Genomic DNA, 14,889 nt, shown 5'->3' with positions numbered 1-14,889 from the left:
TTCTGTAATGGATCAAACAAGCTTTTAAAATAAACTCTTAAAATAGCAGAATGAATATGACACACCTTCACTTAAGGGAGTTTCAAGCATAATACTTTTTTAAAAAATATATCCCTAAAGAGATCTGAGTCAATTGAAAATGTCAAAATGTGAAAGAAGGGAAAAGTATAACTTTGAAATTGTATTTGAAGTACTCTTGATGCTGATATTGTCGTGGAATCCAGTCTTCTCTAAAAAAATAAGTTTTTTAAAAAATGTTAACTTTATTTTTTAGAAAACAAGATTTTTTTATCAGAATTGTAGATATATGCATCAATATTATCCAGGAAATATGGCTGGTTGATTGATTTAAAAAATTTATAGTTTGTGGGTATTTATCATAGATTGTGTTCACACAATGCAGTAAACTATGATTTATTCAGTAAAATATAATTAAATTTACAAATATTTTAAAACAAATCTAAACAATCCATCGTATGGGTTAGGGCAGTATATGTGAACTCAGCCTCCATAAGTTTTAGTTGACATCAAATGAAAGAAAAGTGCTCAAATACTGTCTTGCTCCATCAAAATTTTCTAGCTTAATATCTAACATAACTCCATAATTTAAGTTTTGGTTCCATATTCTCCTTGTATGTGTGCATTAGTTTGTAAAATAAGCATTATGTTGTAACAGGAGTTTCTATTTTAGAATCTGTAGGTTTCCTGAAATTATTAAGATAATTTTCACCAAGTGACCTATGAATTTGTTGGAATGAGAGAGGAAGAGGACTTAATTGAAGCATTCAAGTTAAAGGACAACCTTCCAAAATAGATGCCTTTGAGTCTTCAATATCTTATCCATGTAAGTATCAGATTATTTTCCAGCATATATTTTCTCCCTATTGTAGCATGTCATGGTATTTGGTTTTTTAGATGAACTTTTTTGTTAGTTATACTTTTCTGCTTTTCAAATTCTGAAGCAAAAAAGAAAAAAGAAAAATTAGAGGAAACAATATATAGTATTAAAGCACACTTAAAATTGATATAATTTTTCAGATATTATACCCATGTACTACATGGGTACATGCCAACCTCACGTATAAAACATTTTGGACAAGATCTTTAAGCCAGGAGAACATGCAAAGCAATTGTTCCCAGTGATCTGAACAGCTAATATCTTACATGAGTCAGCCAGAGGAAAAAAAGAGATGTTAACAGCCTCTCCCAATTGTATAAATGCAATACAAATAAAACGCCTTTTGCCATTGCAAGATTCTTGTCATCCTGCCTCTACATCTATAGTAGGGCCCCATCTGTCAATTCAAAATCTAATCCTTCTTTCACAAAAGATTCAACTGAGAATAAACTTCTTTAAACTGTGAAATGGCAACCGAGAAGTCATCCTCTAAAGTCATCCTCATTTCACCTTTGAATATCAAGTCAAAGATCAAGACGTTTCTTATGGGAGTATGTTCTTCCTCTAAGAAGCAGCAAATAAGGCAGGGGTCTTCAACCTGGCCCTTTTATGACTTGTGGACTTCAACTCCCAGAATTCCTCAGCCAGGCATGCTGGCTAAGGAATTCTGGGAGTTGAAGTCCACAAGTTATTAAAGGGCCAAGTTTGAAGACCCCTGATCTAAGGTAACGAACTACTTGAGACAAAGTTTTCAGGAAAAATTTCCTTGTCTGTGAGAGATATTGACAATCACTAGAATCAAGTCTCTGCTTGTGCTACAGTCTCCAGTTAAATAAAGGCTCTCCATACCACCTCACCTTTTTGGGACACTCTTTCCCCTAAGACCTTGCTTCCATATTGTTCTTCCCTGGTCTTCATTATCTGAACAGTATTTCTCCATATGTCATTTTAGGCTTTGCATACTAATGATTTTTGTTCTTTATCACTAATGCTCACCATGGTTCTTCAAAATGTCTTATGCTTAAAAATGGTATTACCATAGTTGAAGTTATAAGTTTCCTTCTTATCAACACAGTCTGAAGGATTTATCATTGTTCTCCTTGCTTGACAGCACACCTGGAAAAGCTTTAGCTTAGGTTTGTTTGAAGATCAAGTGTTACCCAACAAAAAATATACCATCTGACAACTATTATGGCTAGTTCTCATGAGAAGAAGGAAGAATGTTTGAACCTACATATTGATAGTTCATATTTTATAGAACTAGATGCCTCTGCCAGATTTATGTTAGTGTTTCTCATATGTGTCCAAACATTTAATACTTGCATAGAATGCCAACCACTGCTTTTAAATCATTCTCAGTAAGTCTCCTAAGTGTTGGGAGGTCCATGTTTTCCTAAAACACACAATGTATGATTCTTATACCCCATATATTCTGATCTCTTTGAAATTTTTAAACAAAAGTCACATTCAAGCCTAATTGCACTATCCAAAAAGTTGTAAGTATATTTTCACAAATGGATCCAAATATAAAAATCAAAGTACAAAGCTTGCTTTTAAAAGTTTTCTTTCCTTAGCAGTATATACTATGTGTATATTTTGACCTGGATTACTGAGAAGGAGGATGATGTAATTTTGAAAACCAGAGTTCAGGCTATTACCACATTTTCCAACAAATATTCCTCCATGAACTCACCCAGACAGTGACTCAATTATTCAAAAGGTCTCCTTAATCATGGAACAAAACTAAAATTCTGTGTTTTCACCATTTATAATTCATAGTATTAGCAATATAATTAAACATAGAAAAGCTTATTAACCTACATCAAAAACGTCATTTTTATAATGCTTTCAATGTCCTGATATTCTGGTATTCAAAACAACTTGCATGATTCTTCCTCATTAAAAAGCTTGTTGAGCAGCTAAACTAAGCAGGAGTACTGGGAAGTAACCTTGGAAAACCCCTTTATTTTGAATTTTTGCATAAAATTACTATTATTCTAGGTTTTAAGGCAGTTTAGTGGATGTTTTTCCGATTATACTTCCTCTTATGAGGGCAATTCGGAAATAAACCTCTATTTGGTTATCAATGACAGACAATCGTAGATACAGAACCTTTATATACACATTATAAAACTATGAGATTACATTACTTTTTGACATAATCGCCATTCAAATTGAAACCCTTGTCATAACGTCTTACAATGTTTGAAATTCCTTAGTAGTAGTTGCTTGGCGCCAAATCTGGGCTATAAGGGGGATGATCAAAAACATCCCAACGGAACTGCTTCAAAAGTTCTTGGGTGCATCTAGCAGTGTGCGAGAGAACATTATCGTGACTTAACACATCGGAAATCAGCATACCCCAACACTTGTTATGGATGGTTCATCTGAGTTTTCTTGATGTTTCACAGTAGACTTCTGAATTGATGGTCGAACCATGCTCCATGAACTTCATTAGCAGTACTCCTTTGGCATCTTCACACTTGGCAGGATTTTCTATGGCACCACTTCCGGTGTGGTGTTGGTTCACAATAATGCTCACCGCACAGCACTAGATGCACCCAAGCAGTTCCGTTGGGATGTTTTTGATCACCCTCCTTATAGCCCAGATTTGGTGCCAAGCAACTACTAAGGAATTTCAAAACTTGTAAGACATTACAACAAGTGCCTCAGTTTGAATGGCAATTATGTCAAAAAGTAATGTAATCTTGTAGTTTACTAATATGTATAATAAAAGTTCTGTATCTGCGAGTGTCTGTCATTGATAACCAAACAGAGGTTTACTTCCGAATTGCCCTCATATTTGTTTACAATAAGATACAATTAAATAGTATCTCCAACCTGATACTAACATATTTATAATAATATTTTAGTTAAGGTCATGGATGACTTAGAATATTGCCAAACAGCTGAGCAATTACAGAGAAGTCTATAAGAAAATTGAAAGTCACCAAGAAAAGCACAAATGGTGAGAATACGCTCACAAGCATTTGCATTTCCATTATTTCCACAACAACTTCAAACCTATGGCTGTTTGAAATGTGCTGTTTAAATAGTGCATTACTTTTCTTCTTCATTCAAAGAGCTACTAATACTTTTGTATAATAAACAGATTGCTATTTTATTTAGCAATCAATTTGAAGTTTACCAACTTATTAATAGAACAATTCAAACCACTGTAAATTATGCAGAATTTAAACTTTCCCTAAATTCTGTCCCCATTTATAAACCGTTCAACTGCCATTTAAAAAAGTATTTACTTGACAATGATCAGGTTCATACACTGAGCTATGACAGCATTTATTTTATAACTGGCTGGGTTCATACATGCCTAACCATAAAGCATGATTTACAAATAACAAAAGCTCAGTTCACGGGAAATGCTAAGTCAAAACAAAGCAAGTCACAATATAGAACAGCACAAAAGATAAGCCAGTGGCACTCTAGATGTGGCTCAACTTGCCAAATTTCTAGGAAGCATACCCTATAGTGAAAATTATGAGTTGTAGTTCAACATCTGGAATACTACAAGTTGGCATAATATGGATTAGTCTTTCATATGAAATATTTCATTATTTCTTACTCAGTGTCTGAAAGAGTGATTCCTTCTTCTAGTTGCCCATGAAATTTGGCATGTTAAATAGGCAAGGCCAGTCATTTTATTAGTAGTTAGTAAAGGAGTACTAGTAAAGGAGTCCTGTGGATTTTATTCTGCTAGTCATTGCTGACGATAGGGGGCAGTACTCATCTCCATGTCAAGATCATTGAGCCAGTGCTGTCCAAAGACATTTCTGTGGTCATGTGGTACTGGGGTCATGTGGTCATCACAGAGTACTGTTATCTTCCCACTGTTTATCTTCTTGCATTTTTTATGCTTTTGAACTGCTAAGTTGGCAGGAGCTCACCCCATTGTGCGGAGTTTGGGTTTTAAACCTGGGCTGTTAGCTTTCCAGCTGACAATCCCAGTGTCTTAACCGCTAAGCCACCACGCCACTTTATTCTTATTCTTATTTAATTACTACTCCTCTAGGAGTAGGGCGGTATATAAATCAAATAAATAAATAAATAAATAAATAAATAAATAAATAAATAAATAAATAAATACTATAGTATGGTCCTTTCAATAAAACACATAGGTACTCCTAACTTCAGGACTGTCAACAAAAGTTGTATCACATTTTTGCCACTGAAGAGAAGGGTGGAAATGCTTCAGTTTCTTATGCTGATTTTTTTTGAACAAAAATCAGTTCCGATGGTATCTTATTGCCCTATTCTTAGGAAGCATGGGACAAATGTAGCCAAAGTAATTCATGGAATGTGCAGCCCACTTTACCTCTGATAACACATACAGATGAACCAATTTATACTGTATCTCCTGCTTCTCGATTTTAATCAAAATAATGTGTACATGTATACAATTTCATGAAATAGTGCCTTTCACTTAAAGAGAGACAGTGCATTACCAGGAAGAAAGAGCAAAAGTAGACATATTTGCATGGCATATTCTAATTTATATAGTAAATTAAAATTAGTAGATTAAAGCATCAACCCAACATATGCTGCTACTATAGTAGAGATGATTGTTAAACAACCTACCAGTATATCTCTGCTCAATCGGCTGTCCAGGTGAATAATTATAACAATTGTGCATTTCTAAATTTTTAATCTATTTAAGTAAAGAAACTTAAGGGCATCTTTCTCCTTAAGCCCAAAACACGATGTTGTAAAGACTATGTTCTCCTAATTCACAAAGATGTCTATCTATAGCACAAAATTTATCAACATTATCCATTTCAAAAAGCTATGCATATGAAGGTTGAAAGATATTTCATATGTGCCTTCGGTCACTCAAAGCTTTATTTAATGCTGTCTGAATATTTAAATATTTGTCTTAAATCTTCTGAAGTATGTTTTGCATATGGCATCTTTCATTTCAAAATGGGACCAGGTCACCACGGCCAACTTGCCATGGGACAACTCGTCATGGGATAATTCAATTTAATTATTTAAAATAATTAAAAATTATTTCAATTTTTGACATTGACATTTCATTTTGCACCTTCTTTTGCATAGTTTCTTTAATGACACTATTTTTACAATATTAATGTAACTCTTGTCCCGAGGTGAGTTGGCTGCGGCAAATTGTCCTAGGGCTTTCCATGTTCTCTATCCATTCCCTAAAACCATGGTTCAGAGATCTTGGTTTAAGTAGAGAATCTGTTAGATGATAATTGTTGATGAGAAATGTCCTTACTTATGGCTTGAGTTCAAAAACCCCTCAGATGGTAGGTGCTTTCAAAACAATGGACTGCACTCTGGAAGGCCTTTAACTAGAGAACATTCATGAAATAGTACATATAATTTCCCGGTGGCTACAAGATGAATCCAAAGGGAACAATACAGATGAATGACAGAAGATACATTGTGTTGGTTAATCCCTTTTAGAAAAGGATTGGAAATTGGAGCAGTCAGGAAAACAGCTGACCACTTAATACACATAGAAATAGGGCTGCGCTACTTGACCCCATACAGATTATACTGAAATACATCTGCATTTACTGTATTTATTAAGAAATACGTGCAAGTTTTCCTTGTTAGGGAGAGATTGTTCCATCTTCTGCTTTTAATTATGCACTGAAAAATGAAAATGATCCAAGCTATAAGCAAGGAAATAATTCAGAAACAACTGAATTAGTCCCAAAGGCCCATGGAGTCAAAAACTGCTATAGAGATTTATTTTGCTTAATCAGTTTGTGTCTCATTTCTTTTCTAATGGTGATTCTAAGGAACAAAATAATAATATTACAGATGGTCTGGACATTCTCAATAGTATTTGGATCTGAAAACAGTTGTTTCATTATATATATATATATATGGGACTAAATTCTGAATAAATAAACCAGGTACTGAACTGCTACAATAAACAAACAGCCATTTGTAGCTGCATTATCTCTTAGCATAACCTTGTACAATATCAAAATCTGAGGTTGAAGACAGCAAAGCGATGAAAATTTATAAAAACTGAGATTCCAACCCAACTGTTGCCCAAATATAAATGCACAATGTTCTTGTTACATGTATCAAATATACATCTGGTAAGATCTAGGATGTTTTCTTCCGTGTTATATATAATATGTTATAATAAGAACAAACCTACATATTCTTCCAGTATTTGGATTTTCACATGCATGCTGATTAAATATGAAATCTCTTGCTGTTTGAAACTACCAATGCAGAGAAAAGTAGAGGCTAACCAACCTGCTACTATATTAATGGCATCAGGCTATTCCATTTCTCTTCTACAAGGCATTTCTATACCTGACTGTACTCCACTGAAGTAGGAATTATATGATATAAAATCCATGATACATAGTAATTTATTCCTTTCAAAAAATGTTTACTTTTTAATGAGTTTAGCCACTTTTTAGTATTTTGAGTAACTTTATTATCTGTCCACAAAATAAGGTGGCATAAGAACAATTTGAAAAATTCAGAGTTTTTATCAGCTATTAGATTAGATTCCATGTCCAGTTAATCTTACCAAGTCAGAGATATCAGTGAAATAAATACATACAAAACCAGGAAGATAAGGAATGTGATTCTACTTAAAGTCAACTGCAAGGATATAGGATTTGTTTCTTCAAAGAAATGCCATCTCATTCTGGTTGTTTTTTATGCAATAGTGAAGTCAATAATTTTTGTGGAGTCCTAGCTTACTGCAAGCTTCATGAATGTTCCCATTATTTAACCTTTGATTGGCTGCTTCAACCTTTTGCCCTTGACCAACTGGCACAGGTTGATGGAATCTGAAACACTTAGAGAATAAAAGGTCAACAAAGATAAGCTAAGCAGCAATCTCATCTCACCATAGGAAACTGAGTGCCATCACTGAGACAATCCAATCTCCTACCACCCCAACAGATTCTATCACAAGTATATCACAGATGAGTGTCGTTATATCCATTGTCAAGAAATAGAAGTTCCATATGGAAGGAAGTACAGTAGATCTAAACCATAAAGGTTAAGGTTTCCTCTGTCCAGTTGTGTCTGACTCTAAGGGCTGTTGCTCATCTCCATTTCCTAGCCAAGGGAGCCAGCATTCTTCAAAGACCCTTTCCATGATCATGTGGCTAGCATGACTATATGCCGAAATGTATGGAACACTGTTACCTTCCCACTGAAGTGGTACCCATTAATCTACTCACATTTGCATACTTTCAAACTACTATGTGGACAGGTATACGGAAGCTCACACCAACGCAGTGCTTGGCTACCCCAAAGATGCTTTTTCATGAGGCAACTGGACTTTGTTTTTCTTTGAAGATGTTTCATTTCTCAAAAAGCATCTTTGGGAAAATATAACCTGGATGACTGAGAATCTCCATAGACCCAATGCCTGGGTCTCAAACCCAGGCTGTCAGCTTTCAAGATAACAAGCTCAGTATGTTTAACCGCTGAGCCAACATGCCTCCATACAGATAACCAACATATTGATTGTATAATAGTAATTATTCTATAAAATCTATTAGAAATTGGCGTTCAATTGCCTTTTCAAAAACCATACAGTTGCAAGAAAAAGTATGTGAACCCTTTGGGATTACGTGGAGTTTTGCATGAATTGGCCATAAAATACGCTCTAAAGTCATGTAAGTCACAACAATAGAAAAACACAGTCTGCTTAAAATAATACTACACAAACATTAGCTGTTGTCATGTTTTAATTGAACATAAGATGGAAACATTCACAGTGCAGGGTGGAAAAAGTATGTGAACCTTTGGACTTAATAACTGGTTGACCCTCCTTTGGCAGCAATAACCTCAACCAAACGTTTCCTGTAGTTGCAGATCAGACCTGCACAACGATCTGGAGTAATTTTGGACCACTCCTCTTCACAAAACTGTTTCAATGTAGCAATATGCTTGGGATGTCTGGTGTGAATCGCTCTCTTACGGTCATGCCACAGCATTTCAATCGGGTTTAGGTCAGGACTCTGACTGGGCCACTCCAGAAGGTGTATTCTGTTCTGTTGAAGCCATTGTTTTGTTGAATTACTTGTATGCTTTGGGTCATTGTCCTGTTGCATCACCCATCCTCTGCGGAGCTTCAGTTGGCGGACAGATGGTAGTACGTTTTCCTGCAAAATGTCCTGATAAACTCTGGAATGCATTTTCCCATCAGTGACAACAATCCGTCCAGGCCCTGAGGCAGCAAAGCAGCCCCAAACCATGATGCTCCCTCCATGTTTTACAGTGGGGATGAGGTTTTGATGTTGGTGTGCTGTGCCTTTTTTTCTCCACACATAGTGTTGTGTGTTTTTCCCGAACAACTCAATTTTGGTTTCATCTGTCCACAGTATACGGTATTTTGCCAGTAGTGCTGTGGAACATCCAGGTGCTCTTTTGCAAACTTCAAACGTGCTGCAATATTTTTTTGGGACAGCAATGGCTTCCTCCATGGTGTCCTCCCATGTACTCCATTCTTGTTTAATGTTTTCCTTATTGTAAATGTGTCAACAAAAATGTTAGCATGTGCCAGAGATTTCTGTAGGTCTTTAGCTGACGCTCTAGGATTCTTCTTTACCTCATTAAGCATTATGCGCTGTGCTCTTGCAGTCATTTTTACAGGACGACCACGCCTAGGGAGAGTAGCAACAGTGCTAAACTTTCTCCATTTGTAGACAGTCTGTCTTACCGTGGACACATGAACATCAAGGCTTTTGGAGATACTTTTGTAACCCTTTCCAGCTTCATGCAAGTCAACCATTCTTGATCGTAGGTCTTCTGAGAGCTCTTTTCTGCGAGGCATGGTTCACATCAGACAGTGCTTCTTGAGACCAGTAAACCCAAAACAGCTGTGTGTTTTTAAAGGGCAGGACAGCTGTCAGCAACACATCCAATATCATCACACTGATTGGAGTCAAGGTTGGATCACTCCTGGCTCCAATTAGCTCTTTGAGAAGTCATTAGGCTAGGGGTTCACATACTTTTCCCACCCTGCACTGTGAATGTTTCCATCTTATGTTCAATTAAAACATGACAACAGCTAATGTTTGTGTAGTATTATTTTAAGCAGACTGTGTTTTTCTATTGTTGTGACTTACATGACGTTTAGAGCGCATTTTATGGCCAATTCATGCAAAACTCCATGTAACCCCAAAGGGTTCACATACTTTTTCTTGCAACTGTAGGTTTCAGAATTCATATAGACCAATATATTTCATACGCCTTTGTGAAGCTTTCTATGAAGTGACAAAGGCCACAAGGTGGCTCTCCCAAAGGCAACTGTACTCTTCATTTTTTTCCCTGAAAATGTTTTGCTTTTCATGGAAAAATGCCAATAAAATCCAATTGTCTTTTGGAAAAGCACGTTTGGGACAACCATAATCTGGACAATTATTTTTTAGAACAACTGGTCTGTTATAAAATGACTCTAAACTATAGCATGTCAGCACTAACAGTCTAGAATATTTCAGTATTCTGCTATGCGAAACCAAGAAAACTATCATGCTGACCAATGGGATCTTGTGTATTTTACAACACTTGGAAAACTTAAGTGTATTAAAGTGGTAATTAATAGACAAGGGGAGGTTTGGATTTTGAAAATTGTCCCCAACAGTACTAGTTTCCTTTTCCCACCCCTATTTCATTCATAGGGGGAAGAGGGGAGGAATCAAATTGTGTGTTCACATATCCTTACAGTGCAACATAAGCATTCATCTACATGGATTCCATTTCAGAATTACACTGGGCCACATTTACTGGAGGTGAGTTATAGCACTAGTATTTAGACTTATATACTGCCCCATACTGCTTTAAAGGAGAGGTCCCCAACCCCCGGTCCATGGGCCAGCACCGGGCCTTGGCATGCCAGCAACCGGTCCACACAAACAAGCAAAGCCCCAACCGCGAGATGCAGGCAGCACACAAAACCACGCACCTTCTAGTCTAGTCCATGGAAAAAACTCTCTCCACGGAACCGGTCCCTGGTGTCCAAAAAGTTGGGGACCTCTGCTTTACAGCACTCTCTGGGTAGTTTACAATGTCAGCATATTTCTCCCAACCACCTGGGTCCTCCTTTTACCAACCTCAGAAGGATGGGAGACTATCTCAACCCTGAGCCCCATCAGGATCGAACTCCAGGCTGTGGGCAGAGTTAGCCTGCAATAACTGTACCACCAGGTTTGAGTGATATTATTTTATATAGGTATTACATCTATATTTCTCTGAACTTGGTAAATTAATGAAAAACCAGAAATTTTGCAAAGTACAAGATGTTACTAGGCCACGGTTTATATTGTGCAGTCACCTTGTCTCATACATAAAAGATATTGGACAATCAATATTATGACATTTTCCTTCGTAACTTTATTTTTCTCGAACTAAAAGAATCATTGGAATGAAAATATGGCATACTACACTGGTCTGGGGGCCTGAGATTCATACATATATTCAGGGTCCTCCATATGAAAGTACTCTTCCATTTAAATACTTATGAGTTCCCAAACAACAGGTATGAGCAATCTTTTAAAGAGTAGGGGTAGGGAGGGATGGGTGTGGGAGGGGGGATTGTTAAAGATAAAATGTATGTTAAAACTTTTTAATAAAAAAAAAGAGTGAATATCATGCTGGCTCCTATAGAAACCTTGGGCAGCCGTGCATAGTGGGATTATACACTACACAATCATTTATACACACTCTCATTCTCCTGTCCCACCAGCCAAACGTATACACCATTAGGAAAAGAAGATATTTTATTTGCTTCCCCAAATATCTGGATTAATGCCCTTCCACAAGGAACAGCAACAGGAAAAGAGCAATCTTGTGCAGATCAAACCTCAACAAAATTTCTATGTTTATTGCAATATAAACTCTTCAGAAATCAACTGACGGTTACTTTGTACTTTACACAGAGACAAAATCAAACCAGGCATGCTATTCTAGTATATCTGTTCTAATATTACACTGGCTTTTAAAAAATAAACATCTTGGGTCAGCAATGAAAAAGAACTTTTCCAGCAGTTTCCACAAAAACCACCAGCTTCATATATATATTTTCTATATGTTAGAAAGTGTTCTGGAAAGCACATCTGAAATTTTAGTAGGACTTTTAAAACACTTAAAAATAACACTGTTGCCCTTATAAACACAGAACATTCTTACAGCACTCTGGAGAATTAAGCACCAGAAAACAATTCATGATAAAATTATATGGTCCATGTTTCCCACCACTGTCCTTTAGACTAATGCCTTTCCCCGGGTCCAAGTTACATTTCTGTCCTTAGTTACCTTTTGTTTGGAGACTTGATAGATTAAACTTGAAATTTCTGTACTTTTATCAGTGAGTCACAGCTCTTCTTTTAAATATTAATAAGCAAACAGATCTTCTCCTGTCACAGCTCTGTCAAAAAAAAAAAAACACCCCACCAGTCTATTTGAGGCTACTTATGACAATTTTAAGACGTTCCTCGTGGCTTTGTCTCACAGATTCATCACTGTAAAATTATGAATATGAAGTCATTCACTCCCTTCCACTCAGAACAATCTTCATTCAAAAACAGCTTGGCGCTCCCAACTGCTTTTTAACCTCAGAAAGAGCAGTCACTGATGTTCTCCAAGATATTTAGAAGGCATCAACTTAAAATTTTGCTCTGCTCCTTGGGGGAGGGGGAGGGGAGGATCTAAACAATGAAAGCACAGTGCCTTGGATTTTACAGATAGTTGGAAAAGTACTCATTCATTTTACCAGATGCTGAAAATAAAAGAAGGGTGAAGCAGAACACCTGTATTAGCAGATGCCACTAACATAAAATATGGATGAAGAATGGTCAATAAGTGGTCAGGAATATAAATCCTTTCATTCCCCACCATCTAGTCAGAGCTGAAGAAGCTTCTTGGAAATGTCTTCAAAGAAAAACAAACTCCAGTTGCCTCCTTAAAAAGCACCTTTGGGACAATGGTCAGTAAAGCATTCCTAACTGCCTATTTTATCTTTCCTAATAAGCTGTGACCAATTTCCTCTCTTCACTTTGCAAAACCTGTGGCTCCCATGCCATTCCATATACCTGCAAGAGAGCAGCTGCAGTCGGAGTACTCTCACCGTAACTTTAAAATGTGGCACCCCTGATTAAACTGCTGTCAAGCTGCAAGTACAGTTGGAGTTTATCCAGCATGTGTTACTTATTTTACCTTACTTCTCCTTATGCAAAACTACACCTTCCATACACATCACAGCCTATTACCATCACAGGTCTAACCTGCAGGTAGGTGTAGCCTGCTTCTCCTGAAACAGCCTTAAGCCTTAATTATTTAAAAGTATTGGAGCTGCCCACTCCCATAGGCTCTGTGGCTTACTAATTACAATTCCAAAACTATAAAAGCCATTTTAAAAAAAATCCCCATAGACAGAACATCTCTCAAATTCACGTGACACACATGCACTCCACGTGAAGGAGACAATATTGTTGGTCAACTGCACTGCAGGAAAGAAGCAAAGCAACTTTCCCTTAAAACTAAAGTATTAACACAAGAAGCTCCAACTTCAACTGCAGAACTGCAGTTATTTATCGGCGCCTTGACCAGTTTTAGTTTCCTTCTGCTTCTGATTAGCCAGTAAAAGTAAAGCCAAAGTTTACTTTTGTTTACTTTTACTTTTATTAAGTATACTTATCCCAATTCGGGGTGGGGGGGCAAGGGGGGGGAAGGAGAGATGCTTTCTGCTATCCAAGGGTGTGTATTTCAATACCATTTGCAAAGTTCAACTCCTCGAGATATAGATCAGCGTTTCCCAACCTTAGGAACTTGAAGATGCGTGGACTTCAACTCCCAGAATTCCCCAGCCAGCTATGCTGGCTGGGGAATTCTGGGAGTTGAAGTCCACGCATCTTCAAGTTCCTAAGGTTGGAAAACGCTGATATAGATTATTCCTTTCCACCGGTTAAACCTTCTCCCGCGCCCGTCTCCCCCCCCCCCCCACACACACACACAGACACACTTTCTCCCCAATTTAAGGGAGCTCCACTCGCAAAGGATAAAAGAATAGCCCGCCCTTTTCCCAACCCGCACTCCGGATCATTTCACATCTGTTTCCACGTGATTCTGGAACTGAAGTCGTTCGCTCCCTTCTCAGCAACGTCCACCCAACTTTCCGCGCCGCCTTCCCCCCCCCCCACCCCAAAAAAATCTTGAAGAAGGGCTCTCGGTCGCCTTGCCCGTTTTACTCACCGCTCCGCGATTCTCGACCCTGCAGAGTTTTGCGGCGGGACGGGACGGGACGGGGGGGGGAGTCGGTCCGTGCAGAAAGGAAGGAGCTCCTCTCCCAAGCTTGGGGGGCTAACTCTGGCCGCAAACCTCCCCCCTGCCCCCGACTCGAGAGGTTTCCCTTCCCAACGTGCGCCTAATCCGACCCCCACCCCCAGCTGCCCATGCCAAAGCGCCCCCTTAGCTAAGGGGAGACGGGAAGGCGGAGGGAAGGGGAGGGAAGCAGCCATTCTGGCCAAAGCGTCGCAAACCCGCGCGAAGAGAAGCCGGCGCTTCGGCGAGTTTCGTCCCGCTGCCGCACCAAAAACAAAACAAAACCCGCGAAGCGCCGAAACTCACTTGCAAATCCCGAGGCGCTGGAGCTTCCTGGGATAAAGAGCTGCGCCGCCGGGCTTCCCAACGGCCAGCAGAAGGGAGGTCGTGGCAAGAGCGATCTTTTTCTCACTCTTCCCTCCCACACACACGCACACACACACAGAGAAGGGGGATCGTGGCAAGAGCGATCTTTCTCTCACTCTTCTCACACACACACACACACCTTCCCTCCGGCCCTGGAGCTCGCCTCGACCCCTCTTTCTCTTGCGCCGCTTCTGGCTTCTCGCTTGCCGGCTCTCGCAGCTGCTCCCGGACTCCGGCGCAGGGGAGTGGGAACGAGAGCGCGGCTGGATGTCGCTTTCCCTGCCCTCTCCAGCTCCCACTAGTGAATGCTCGGAGCCAGACGCTTTCCAAAAGGA

The 14,889-nt window shown here is 38.6% G+C and overlaps 1 protein-coding gene across 1 annotated transcript in view; it reads right to left on the bottom strand.

Annotated features, from left to right (window-relative positions):
• The window catches only part of BMPR1B (bone morphogenetic protein receptor type 1B), a 216,414-nt gene extending 201,797 nt beyond the window's left edge, over positions 1 to 14,617 (bottom strand). The window contains exon 1 of the mRNA XM_081333254.1: positions 14,495 to 14,617. The gene's annotated coding sequence lies outside the window, so the exon portion shown is untranslated. The remainder of the gene's footprint in view (positions 1 to 14,494) is intronic.
• Positions 14,618 to 14,889: the final 272 nt, after the last annotated feature.

This window comes from Vipera berus, assembly GCF_964194415.1.
Source record: "Vipera berus genome assembly, chromosome: 7".
Lineage (NCBI taxonomy): Eukaryota > Metazoa > Chordata > Lepidosauria > Squamata > Viperidae > Vipera > Vipera berus.
This window is presented reverse-complemented; position numbering and strand designations above follow the sequence as displayed.